At 34.6% G+C, this 14,492-nt stretch overlaps 1 protein-coding gene across 1 annotated transcript in view; it reads right to left on the bottom strand.

Annotated features, from left to right (window-relative positions):
- Thsd7b (thrombospondin type 1 domain containing 7B) overlaps positions 1–14,492 on the bottom strand; it is a 932,734-nt gene that overhangs the window by 621,355 nt on the left and 296,887 nt on the right. The window lies entirely within an intron of this gene.

Raw genomic sequence — 14,492 nt, 5'->3', positions numbered from 1 at the left:
AAATCAAAGGTGGCTAACTCAGAAATTAAAAGCTTTTAGAAGATAATATAGGAAAATATCTACAAAACCTCAGGGTGGGAAGCGATTTCTTAAACAAGATTGTTAAAGCACTAACTGTAAATTATTGATATGTTGGTCTACATTAAAATTAAGAACTTCTATTTTTAAAAGACCTCACAAAAGAAATTAAAATCTAGACATATTAAGAAAATATGTTTGCATCCTATTTAACAGAGGACTCATTTCAGGAACATATAAGTATTCCCTAAAAATCAATAAGAAATAAAGAGAAAACAAAGTAGACAAATGGGCAAAAAAAGTTCAAATAGGCATTTAGCAAAAAGGAAATACACATGGCCAATAATATATGAAAATGTCTCCAACTTGATCAGTATTTACAAAAACACGAAATGAAATTCAAAGATGCCTTTAAATATCCACACAAATAAGACAAAAATAAAATTTTATATAACCCTGATAATACCACATAGTGTTAGACTATCGATTAGTATTGATGTTCATATAACGAAAATAGGAGTATAAACTGGTTTAATCTCTTTGAAAAAAGAGCTTGTCATTGATAGTAGATTGAAGATATGCAGAACCAGCAAATCCACCCCAAGATACAAATTCTATACATCTTTTGCACATCCATACTGTGATATATTCATAAAACATTCAGGGAAACAGTGTATGAAATAGTAAAAATGGAAAAAACCTAAATGTCCATTAATAATAGAATAGCTGAGATAAATTGTGGCGTATTCATTCCATAGAAAGATGAACAGCAATAAAAAACATACAACAATATGTCACTGTATGGATGAATCTCAGAATCACACTGTGGAGTAAAAGAAACAAGTCTCAGAAGATCCATATACAGTATAATTTCATTAACATAAATCTACATAAAGTTCAAAACCAAGATATTTTCTTTAGGGAAGCATCCATCTGCAGTAACTGAAAAAAAAGGAATGAAAAAAGATTATTACAAACATCAGAGGAAGCACTTTCCTCTGGGTGAGGAGGAATAGATGGTGATAAGGAAGAGACACACAGGGAGCACAGGCAATATTCTATTTCTAAGGCTGAGTTGTTTCAGGGCTCACTTTGTACTTATTCTTCAAACTTACATTTATATGTAAGTATATATATATATATACTTAGAATACATACTAGTATAAAATAAAATATATAAATATTATAAAATATATGAATAGGATTGGGAGACAGAAAACTAGTCAAAAAAGAAGGGAAAACCTATTGTGACAATCCAGGAGGAAGGACCTGTGGTCTTGAACAATGATGAAGGATAGGGATAGATGGAGAGTTCTACAGTGATTAGAAGTAACTGAACTTGGTGAATGCTTGGTTACAGTAATGAAGAAATAGTAGAAACAAATATGTATACAAGATTTTATTCAGGTGACTGACTATGCCACAGAGAGGGACAACAGAAGAGGGCTTCCCTGGAGAAAGGTAGGGATGGTGATAAGAACAGTTTGGACACTTTAATTTAATACCCCCGTATGACATTCATCTAGAGATGTTCAATGGCTTGAAACATTGATATATAATACAGTTTCATGGCAATCAGCAATTATTTATTTCAAACAGCCAAACAACAAATGATTTTCCTAGTACCTGAAACTTGGAAGGTTTGTATATACTTTGCATCGTGGAGGACACAATAAAATATACAAAGCATACTCTTCCCTAGGAAGCTTATATTTTATCCATAGGTACATAATGTATATAAATGGAATGGCAACCATGTAAGAGGCACAGGTAAATGAACTACAGAGATTATAAGTGATGGAGGGTTTAGTGGGGAAGCAGAAAGGAAAATAAAGGGAGGGAGGGAGAGAGGGAGGGATGGATGGATAGGTGGATGGATGAATGGATGGTGGAATTCATACCCCATTTGAATCAAATGTATGATATATGATATGTCAAGATCAATGTAATATTTTGAGCAACTAATAAATTTCTGATGTTAAAATAAATAAATAAAATAGATAAATAGAACAATGAGCAGATGGACAGTCAGGTAAGCAGGAACATAGATACATAGATAGATAATGAGGGAGAGACAGCCATATCTTATTACTTGTTTATTTTTTATCTGTGTGTTAGAGTATAAATAGGACTTAGAAAGGATAGGAAAATCTACCCAAATAGTAAATATAGTTTAATATTCAGAGGACAGTGAACAGACAAAGTCTGAGAGTAAGAGAAAAGGCAGAGACAACAGTGACAGCACAGGATGGAGGCAGATTTTTTTTCACCAAATGAAGAGGAGATAAGAAAACAAAGCAAGTATAAAGAGAGCAGTTTGAAGACCATATCGCTATTGTAGTTAAGACAAAAAGATACAAAATACCTAATCTAAAATGTGGCAGCAGCAAAAGGAATAATTGAAAAAATTGACAAAACTAAAAGTTGGTTCTTTGAAAAAATAATTAAAATTGACAGACCCTTAGCCACACTAACAAAGAGAAGGAGAGAGAGTACTCAAATTACCAGCATACATGATGAAAAAGGCAATATCACAACAGACACTACAGATATACAGAGGATAACTAGAAATTATTTGAAACCTTATACTCCAATAAAATAGAAGACTTTGAAGGCATCCACAAATTTCTCAAGTCATATGATCTGCCCAGGTTGAGTCAGGAAGATATACACAACTTATACAGACCAATATCAAGTGAGGAAATAGAAGAAGCCATCAAAAGATTACTAATCAAGAAAATCCCATGACTGGATGGATACACAAGTTCTACAAGACCTTTAAAGAAGAACAAACACCAATACTCTTCAATTTATTTCAGGAAATAGAAAAAGAGGGAGCACTTCCAAACTCATTCTATGATGCCAATATCACCCCAATTCCAAAACCAAACAAAGACACTTCAAAGAAAGAAAACTTCAGACCAATCTCTCTAATGAAAATAGATGCAAAAATTCTCAATAAAATTCTGGCAGATGAAATACAAAAACATATCAAAAAGCTGTGCACCATGATCAAGTGGGATTCATCCCAGGGATGCAAGGTTGGTTCAACATAGGGAAATCAATAAATGTGATTCATCACATCAATAGACTTAAAGATAAGAATCATATGATCATCTCAATAGATGGAGAAAAAGCATTTGACAAAATACAATACCCCTTTATGTTCAAAACACTAGAAAAACTTGGGATAACAGGAACATATCTCAACATCATAAAGGCTATCTATGCTAAGCCTCAAGTCAACATCATTCTAAAAGGAGAAAAAGTGAAGGCATTCCCTCTAAAATCTAGAACAAGACAAGGATGCCCTGTTTACCACTTCTATTCAACATAGTTCTTGAAACTCTGCAGAGCAATTAGACGAAAGAAATTAAAGGGATATATATAGGAAAAGAAGAACTAAAATTAGCTCTATTTGCTGACTATGTGATTCTATACTTAGAAGACCCCCAAAAACCCTCCAGAAAACTTCTAGAACTAGTAAATGAATTCAGCAAAGTAAAAGGATATAAATTCAGCACCCATAAAACAAAGGCATCTCTGTATATCAGTGACAAATCATCTGAGAAGGAAATGAGGATATCTACCCCATTCGCAATATCCTCAAAAAAAAAATAAGATACTTAGGAATCAACTTAACAAAAGAGATGAAAAATCCATACAATGAAAACTACAGAACCCTAAAGAAAGAAATCAAAGAAGACCTTAGAAGATGGAAACATCTACCTTGCTCTTGGATAGGCAGAATTAATATTATCAAAATGACCATACTACCAAAAGCACTAACAGATTTAAGACAATTCCAATCAAAACCCCAATGGCATTCCTCATAGAAATAGAAAAAGCAATCATGAAATTCATCTGGAAAAATAAGAGGCCCAGAATAGCTAAAGCAATCCTAAGCAGGAAGCTTGAAGTAGGGTATTGCTATAGCAGACCTTAAACTATACTACAGAGCAATAGTAACAAAAAGAACATGCTATTGGCACCAAAACAGGCTGGTAGAACAAAGGTAAGAGACTAACCCACAAAAGTACAATTATCTTATATTATACCAGGTGCCAAAAACATGCACTGGAGAAAAGATACCATCTTCAACAAATGGTGCTGGAAAAACTAGATATCCATATGCAACAAAATAAAATTAAACCCCTATATCTCTCACCATGCACAAAAAATAACTCCAAATGGATCAAGAACTTAGGAATTAAACCAGAGACTCTGCCTCTAATAGAAAAAAAAAAGTATGCCCTAATATTCACTATATGGAATTAAGCCCCAACTTCCTTAATAAGACTCCTATAGTGCAAGAATTAAAACCAAGAATCAATAAATGGGATGAATTGAACTAAAAAGTTTCTTTTCAGCAAAAGAAACAATCTGTGAGGTGAACAGAGAGCTTACATCCTGGGAGCAAATTTTTACCTCTCACACATTAGATAGAGCACCCATCTCTAGGGTATATAAAGAACTCAAAAAGCTAAACACCCAAAAAACAAATAACCCAATCAACAAATAGTTGAAGGATCTGAACAGACACTTCTCAGAAGAGGATATACAATCAATCAACAAATATATGAAAAAATGCTCATCATCTCTAGCAATCAGAGAAATGCAAATCAAAACCACTCTAAGATATCATCTCACTCCAGTCAGAATGGCAGGTATTATGAACACAAACAACAATAAGTGTTGGCGAGGATGTGGAGGAAAAGGCACACTCATACATTGCTGGTGGGACTGCAAATTGGTGCATCCAATATGGGAAGCAGTATGGAGATTCCTTGGAAAAGTGGGTAAGGAACCACCATTTGACCCAGCTATTCATCTCCTTGGACTATACCTAAAGGACTTAAAAACAGCATCCTATAGGGACACAGCCACATCAATGTTTATAGAAGCAAAATTCACAATAGCTAAACTGTGGAGGCAACCTAGATGTCTTTCAGTGAATGAGTGGATAAAAAAATTATATACACACAATGGAATGTTACTCAATAAAAAAGAACGTAACCATGGCATTTGCAGGCAAATGGATGGCGTTGGAGAAGATAATGCTAAGTGAAGTCAGCCAATCCCAAAAAAACAAATTCCCGAATGTTTTCTCTGATATAAGGACAGCTGACTCATAGTGGGGTAGGGCAGGAGAGCACAGGAGGAATAGATGAATTCTAGATAGGGCAGAGCGGTGGAAGGGAAAGGGAGGGCGCAGGGGATTAGCAAGGATGGTGGAATGTGATTGACATCATTATACAGAGTACATGTATGAAGAATTGAATCAGGTGTCAACATACTTTATATACAGCGATACAAAAATTGTGGAGATATATATATGTGTGTGTGTATGTATATGTATTAAGAATTGTAATGCAAAAAAAAAGTACATGTATAAAAGCAAAAAAAAATAAATAATAGCATTACCTTAGATTAGGTAGAGGGTAGTGAAAGGAGGGGAAGGCAGGGGATGTGGGGATAAGAAAGACACTAGAATGAAACAGACATTATTGCTCTATGTAAATGGGACTGTATGACCAACGTGATTCTACTGTATGTATACTCAGAAAAATGAGAAATTATATCCCTTCTATGTATGATATATCAAAGTATATAAGTGCATTCTACTGTCATGTATAACTAATAAAAACAAAATAATTAAGAAAAGAAAATGTGGGGGCTGGGACTGGAGCTCAGCACTAGAGCACTCGCTTAGCATGGGTGGGACCCCCAGGGTTCGATCCTCAACACCACATAAAAATAAAGGCATTGTGTTGTGTCCATTTACACCTAAAAATAATAAATATTTTTTTTAAAAAATGTGGCAGCAGAAATAGAAATAAAGCAACTGGTTCAAGAAGTGTTGTTTAGAAGGAATTTATTATTAAATAAATTTGGGAAGAGGGAAAAAATTTAAACCAACTTTGAGGTCTAAAGTCGAGGCAGCAAGATGCCCAAGATCACTGTGTGAGAGAAGGCTGCCAGAAGGGGGAGAGTTTAGAGAAGGACATGAGCTCAGTTTCATGCACTAGGAAGATAATGAGACAGAAGCTGATTAATCAAGCAAAACAGCCCAATATGGCTGCAGAAAATTAGAACATTTATTTAGGAAAAAAGGTCAGTCAGCAGAAGGACTGTGATATATGCACATAGAAGGGAGAGCTGAATCCAGGGGAAAGAATTCTAATGAGTTTATCAAAAAAATCATGTATGTAGTACCTACCCAACATGAATACCATAATAGGCACTTTGATGAAGAAGGCAGAATAAGAATTATACAGAAAAAGTGTAATATCATATTTATAGGTGAGAAGAAAAGGAAACAAAAAATCAGAACAAAAGGAAAATCAGATTAACTCAACTGAACACTAATTATAAAAATGGTTGAAGACAGACTATTAGAGGCACATACAATAGAGATGTCAAGGAAAAATGGACAAAGAAGGTGACTTTGAAATGCCACTGTTAACTTCAATGTCATTAGTGAACTTCAGGAAATAATATCATTCACAAGGCTTCCTGGGAAGAGCTTTATTGGGAGGAGAAAATTATGTACCTGACCCCTCTGCTCAGGACATTTTCTTCATGGTGTGTTGCTTTCTCTTGGAGACTTTTGCTCAAATGCCATGGTTTTTGAGAGCCCTTTCTTAATCCCATTTAATATGTGAACCTTCAAGCACTCTTTTTCCAACCCAACATTCAATTTTTTACTTCAGCACTTTGCACCAAATATTTTAATCATTTATATTTGTTTATTATCTGTGTAAATATAAATTCCATGAAAACAAAGGATACATGTCTAGTTTGCTCCAAGTTCCAGTATTTAGAATAGTGCCTACGTAGAAGATGTTCTCAAATATCAAGTGAAGAAGCATTACTTAACTATAAATCGTGTTTATAGTTTTACCTTTTATGAAAGGTCATATAACCATGACCTTTCATAAAAGGTCAGATAATATGAAGGCAGAGAACTGATAAACCAATTTTGGAAGATGATCTTAGCAAGGGCAATTTCAAGAAAACATTATGAAAAAAATGAAGTGTGTAAAAATATAAAAGGGTAGTGACATAGTAAAACAGTGTAACTTTTCAAAGGAGGTTTGATCTATATGCAAGACAAAGGAGATGATATCTAGGGAGATGTTTTTCTTTTTGTTATACAAATAAAAGATGTTATACAATTTTAGCTCAGAGATTAAAATGTTCAATTAGAAAGAAAATATGTTGATAATGAAAAAAGTATGGGATAGTGAATAAAGGGACACCCCTGAGAAATGAAGGGAGGTGGATTCTGGAAGGTTGGATATAGACCTAGACGGAAACAGAGGAAATCCTCCCATTGTTAAAGGAGCAAGGACTAGAACAGATGAAATGATAAGACCATATCTTCTTCTAATTGCTCTCCATGAAAGAAGCATTGAGTCAGCTAAAGATTTAAGAAAGAAGACGTGAAGCAGTTGTCTTGGGCAGGAAAACATGAATTTACTAAGGAGATGAGATAGAATCTCTTGGTACCACCCACAGGAATTTAAAATAAATCACTGAACAACAAAATTGGATATTCTTCTCCAGCTTTGTTCAGTTGCAAGGGCACAACTATAGAGCTGAGGAGGATCTAGGTGTTAAACTATGACCTCCAATATCTTCTATCTCGTCATGAAATGCTGCCACAGGTGGCTGTAACCCTAAAGAGCTGAGCTTCACATAGACTACTCCAGCATTTCAGCTGAGTCTTAACCCCATATATAGAATCAAATTATCAAAAGAAATTATTTACCTTTTAAAGAAGATTCAATGCAAAAGACACAAATGTCACTTCTTAATCTTTTAATTCTCTCAGTAGTTTAATCTGGAAAGTCCCCCAAAGGCTCCATGTGCTGAAGGTGTAGTTGGCAGCTGGTGGGGTTATTGGGTAGTGGTGGAAACCTCACAAAGTGGGGCCTCGTTGAAAGAAGCAGGTCACTGGGGTGTGACTCTGAAGGGTTTATTTTGTCCTGGGCCTCTTCCTCTTTTTCCTATTGGCCTCCTGGAGACCATGAGGTGAGCAGCCTCCCGCAACACGCAATCTTTCTCCATGATATTTTACCACACCATAGGACCAAATCAAGGAGGAAAACTGTGGGTTGCATGAACTAAAACCTCTGAAACTGGGAGCTAAATAAATGTTTCCTCCTTTTTAAATTATTTCTCTCAGATATTTTGTCACAACAAAGAAAAGCTGGCCAATACACCAATATAATCACCTAATCTTCTTTCTTATGGTTTGGATATAAGGTGTCCCCCAAAAGTTCCAGTTAATGCAGAAATATTCAGAGATAAAATGATTAGGTCATGAGAGCTGTAACCTAATGAATGCATTCTACATCAAATGGATTGACTGGGTGAAAACTGTGAGCACATGGGGCATGGCTGAAGGAAGTGGGTTCTTTGGGGGTGTATCTGGAGGGTTACATCTTCTGTGTGGTCATTCTCATCTCTCTCTCTCTTTCTGTTTCCTGACCCCTCCATGAGCTAAGTAGTTTTTTTTTTATGCTGGGCCCTTCCTCCATGATGTATTGCCTCCACTTGGGCCCAGACAGAGTCAGCCACCTATGGACTAAGACCTCTGAAACTAGGAGCACCAAATAAACTTTTCATCCTCTAAGTTGTTTTTGTCAAGTATTTTTGGCCACAGCAACACAAAAGCTGACTAAAACATCCTTGAAATTTCTCATCACCATTTTCTCGATTTTCCCAATCTAAACCCAGCCCTGACACAGGATGGTCTGGGCTCTGATTTTCCTCTCAGTTTTTCTTCTGTTATCTTTATTCTTTTTTCATTTCTCTTTCCCAGGCCAACTGTCTATTCTCTTCTATTTCTATTCTTCTCTACTCTTGTCTACAAAATAAAATGGAAAGACTGGAGTCAGGGAAACCAAGTGAGAAAGCAGTACCAATATGGCCAAACCAAAGTTATCCAAAAAGAGTAAGTACAGAAAAGGGATGGTGAATATTCATACATTTGTCCCTGTTACAGTTTTATTAGCATACCCTCAAAAAAGCAATATTTTTACATGTTGCATCTATCTCCAGAACATGAAATTAAGAAACAGTAATACAATCTCTATTTTCCATTCCATTTGGATTTCTTTGATCATCTTGTCTCAAGAGAAAAAAACACCATAAAAACTTGAATTTTATAATAAATACTTCATAATCATTCTGAAAGTATTAACTTTTATTTTACTTCTTTCAAACTGCACATATGCTTTTAAACTAGCAAAAACAATGCCCCACAATTTATAATTCCTATAAGAAAAGTAATAGATCATGATTCTAGCTGACCCCCACAGAGCCCAGGCAGGCCCAGGGCAATCTTGCCAACCCCTTTAGAGCCCACCCATTCAGTACCATCTCTAAAAGTGGTGGCCACCATCTTGGGTCACCTCCAATGCCATCTCAGGTTTGATGCTACCCCACCACCAACTACAGACATGGCCATTTCCATATAAAGACAGAAGCCAGGACATGGAAGATCATCACCAAAGTTTCCTTGGTTACACCAGAGGCATCCCTGCTAAGTATGCTAATAGCCACCATTTTGTTGCAGAGGTAGGAAGGAGCCTTGCATTGGGTCACCTCTTTCTCTTTTTTCCTCTTTACAGCCAACTTATTTTGATTAATCTTTCACTCTTCCTATAATCTAATATCTCTGTATTCTTACCTCCTACTTCATAAACATCATACCCTATAACACCCCGTTTCTCTCTTTGTCCACCATTAGAATCTGTAGACCCTTTTGCAAACCTACTGTTTATATTGCAGATGGTAATTGAACACATCATTCCTGTTTATTATGATAAAACTGTAATCATCTAAATAGGAACTATTTGGTCTAAGACTGTATATCGTTTGCATAGGGTGCTATTAATATTGATCTCCCTCTTAAAGGTGAGACATTGGTAACCTGCAAGGACACTAAGATTATAGGATACAAACTGTAATACCTAGGATCTGCACTGCTAGAAAGGAAGACCCATGGAATACTTGAAAAAGACGAGTGAAAAAAGTGCTCCGAAACAAACCAAGATGATACAACAATAGAATCCACTGACAGCACAATAGATGAAATGTCAGAGAAGGAGTTCAGAATGTACATAATTAACATAATCTGCAAATTAAAGAATGACCTAAGTGAGAAAATTCAGACAACAATTGATCACTGCAACAAAGAAAGAAGACGGGAGCAAACACAGGTGGCAAAAGATTATTCAAGAGATAGAGATTCTGAAAAAAAAAAGCAGAAAAACAATAAGCCAAATAAAAAAACTCAATAGAAAGCATCAACAACAAACTAAATCACATGGAAGACAGAATCTCTGACAATGAAGATAAAATATATACTCCTGAAAATAAAGACCACACAGGGAAGATGGTAAGAAACCATGAACAGAACCTTCAGGAATTATGGGATAATATTAAAGACCAAATCTAAGATCTCTCAGAATAAAGGAAGGCACAGAGAAATTTACACTCTATTCAATGAAATAATATCAGAAAATTTCCCAAACATGAAGAATGAATTGGAAATTCAAATACAAAAGGCTTATAGGACACCAAATGTACAAAATTAAAACAGATCTACACCAGGGCACATTATAATAAAAACAACTAGCATACAGAATAAAGATAGAACTTGAAAAGCTGCAAGAGAAGAGTTTCAGAATACAAACAGGGGGAAACCAGTTTGGACCTCAGCAGATTTCACAACCCAGACCCTCAAAGGTAGAAGATGCTGGAACAACATATACCAAGCTCTGAAAGAAAAGGGATACCAACCAACAATCTTATATCCAGCAAGATTAAGCTTCATATTTGATGATGAAATAAAAACCTTCCATGATAAACAAAAGTTAAAAGAATTTATAGCAAGAAAATCTGCTCTACAGAACATTCTCGGCAAAATATTTTATGAAGAGGAACTAAAAAACAATAATGAAAATCAAAAAAGGGAGGAGCTGCATTAAAGGAAAAACCAGTCAAAAAACCAAGGCAAGTAAAAAAACAAAACAAAACAAAATGACTGGGAATACAAACCATATTTCAATAATGTTAAAGGCCTAAACTCATCAATTAAAAGACATAGACTGGCAGATTGGATTAAAAAATAAGACGACTCAAGGTGAAAGGATGGGAAAAAAACATACCATTCACATGGACTGCATAAACAAACAGGGGTTTCCATCCTCATATGAGAAAAAGTGAACTTTAATTCAAAGTTAGTCAGAAGAGATAAAGAAGTACATTTCATACTGCTTAAGGGAATCAGATATCAACAAGACATAAAAATTGTAAATATTTATACCCCAAACAATGGAGCATCTACGAACATCAAACAAACCCTTCTGAATTTTAAGAATCAAATAGACCACAACACAATAATACTGGGTGACTAACAAACCTGTCTCATCACTGGATAGATCTTCCAAACAAATAAATTATAGAACTCAATAATACAATTAATAGTTTAGACTTAACAGATATATATAGAATATTTCATTCATCAATGAGCAAATACACATTTTTCTCAGAAGCCCATGGATCCTTCTCTAAAATAGACCATATGTTATGCCATAAAGCAACTCTTAGCAAATACAAAAAAAAATAGAGATATTACTCTGTATTCTTTCAGACCATAATGGAATGAAATTAGAAAACAATGAGAAAATTAAAAATAGAAGCTATTCCAACACCTGGACACTAAATAATATGCTATTGAATGATGCATAGATAGCAGAAGATATCAGGGAAGAAATTTAAAAAAAGTTATTTGAAGTAAATGAGAATTCCTATACAACAAATAATCTCTGGGACACTATGAAAGCATTGCTGAGAGAAAAGTTCAGTGAGTTGAGCTCATTCATTAAAAGAAGAAAATGTCAACAAATAAATGACCTGAAATTACATCTCAAAGCCCTAGAAAAAGAAGAATAAATTAACACCAACAGTTGTAAAAAAAAAAAAAAAAGGAAATAATTAAAATCAGGCCTGAAATCAATGAAAATTAACAAAAGCAACAATTCAAAAAAAAAATCTGGTTCTTTGAAAAAATAAAGAAAATTGATAAACCCTTAATCACCCTAACAAAAAGGAGAGAGAAGACATATATTACTAAAATTCATGATGATAAAGGAAATATCATGACAGATACCATTGAAATACAGAAGATAATTAGAAACTATTTTGAAAATTTATACTTCAATAAAATAAAAAATATCAAAGACATCAACAAATTTCTAGAGAAATGTGAGCTGCCCAAACTGAATCTAGAGGACATAAACATTTTAAACAGATCAATTTTGATCAATGAAATAGAAGACACCATCAAAAGCCTACCAACCAAGAAAAGCCCAGGACCAGATGGATTCTCAGCCAAGTTTTACAAGACCTACAAAGAAGAACTAATACCAATACTCCTCAAATTATTCCATGAAATAGAAAAGGAGAAAACCTTTCCAAACTCATTCTATAAGGCTAGTGTCACTCTTAATACAGAAAAAGACACATTAAGGAAAGAAAACTTCAGACCAATAACATTGATTTTCAATAAAATTCTGGCAAATCGAATATAAAAACATATTTAAAAAATAGTGCATCATTATCAAGTGCATCCCAGGGATGCAAGGTTGGTTCAACATATGGAAATCAATAGCCATAATTTATCACATCAATAGACTTAAAGATAAAAATCATATAGTCATCTCAATAGATGCAGAAAAAGCATTTCATAAAATACAACAGCCTGGGCTGGGGATGTGGCTCAAGCGGTAGCGCGCTCGCCTGGCATGTGTGCGGCCCGGTTCGATCCTCAGCACCACATACCAACAAAGATGTTGTGTCTGCTGAGAACTAGAAAATAAATATTAAAAATTCTCTCTCTCTCTCTCTCTCCCCTCTCTCACTCTCTCTTAAAAAAAAAATACAACAGCCTTTCATGTTCAGAACACTAGAAAAACTAAGGATAGTAGGAACTTACCTCAACATTGTAAAAGCTAGCTATGCTAAGCCCAAGGCCAGCATGATTCTAAATGGAGAAAACTTGGAGGCATTCTTTTTAAGTACTGGAACAAGACAAGGATGCCCTCTGTCACCACTCCTATTCAACATAGTCCTTGAAATTCTAGCTTAAGCAATTAGACGGACAAAAGAAATTAAAGGGATATGAATGAATAGGAAAAGAAGAACTCAAACTATCACTATTTGCCAATGACATGATTGTATACTTAAGAAGATCCAAAAAACTCCACCAGAAAACTTCTAGAATTAATAAATGAATTTAGCAAAGTAGCAGGATATAAAATCAACACCAATAAAGTAAATGCATCTCTACACATCAGTGATGAACCTTCAGAAACAGAAATTAGGAAAACTATGCCACAATAGCTTTAAAAAAATAAAATACCTGGGAATCAATCTAATAAAAGAGGTAAAAGACTTATACAATGAAAACTACAGAACACTAAATAAAGACATTGAAGAATACCTTAGAAGATGGAAAGATCTCCCATGTTCTTGGATAGGAAGAATTAATATTGTCAAAATGGCCATACTACCAAAAGCATTATACAGACTTAATGTAATTCCAAGTAAAATCCCAACAAAATTCCTCACAGAAATAGAAAAAGCAATTATGAAATTCATTTGGAAAAATAAGAGACCCAGACTAGCCAAAGCAATCCTTATCAAGAAAAATGAAACAGGAGGCATCACTGTATCAGACCTTAAACTACACTACAGAGACATAGTAACAAAAATGTCATGGTATTGGCACCAAAATAAACATGTAGACCAACGGTACAAAATAGAAAACACAGAGACAAACCTACATAAATGCAGTTATCTCATACTAGACAAAGGCACCAAAAACATACATTGGAGAAAAGACTGCCTTTTCAACAAACAGTTCTGGGAAAACTGGAAATCCATATGTAGCAAAATGAAATTAAACCCCTCTCTCTTACCCTACACAAAACTCAACTCAAAGTTGATCAAGGACTTAGGAATTACACCAGATATCCTGCACCTAATAGAAGAAAAAGTAGGTCCAAATCTTCATCATGTCAGTTTAGGTCCTGACTTCCTTAACCAGACTCCTAAAGAACAAGAACTAAAATCAAGAATCAATAAATGGGATGGATTCAAACTAAAAAGCTTCTTCTCAGCAAAGGAAACAATCAATAATGTAAAGAGAGTGGGAGAAAATTTTTACTACATGCATATTAGAGCACTAATCTCTAGGAGTATAAAAAACTAAAAAAAAAAAAAAAAACTTGACACACAAAAAAAGTAAATAACCAATCGATCAATGGGCTAAGAAACTGAACAAACACTTCTAAGAAGATATACATTTGATAAACATATGAAAAGTGTTCAACTTCTCTAGAAATTACAGAAATGCAGATAAGATTTCATCTCATTTCAGTCAGAATGGCAGTCAT

This window comes from Urocitellus parryii, chromosome 1 (assembly GCF_045843805.1).
Source record: "Urocitellus parryii isolate mUroPar1 chromosome 1, mUroPar1.hap1, whole genome shotgun sequence".
Lineage (NCBI taxonomy): Eukaryota > Metazoa > Chordata > Mammalia > Rodentia > Sciuridae > Urocitellus > Urocitellus parryii.
The sequence above is the reverse complement of the archived record's forward strand: the minus strand, read 5'-3'. Positions and strand labels throughout refer to the sequence as shown.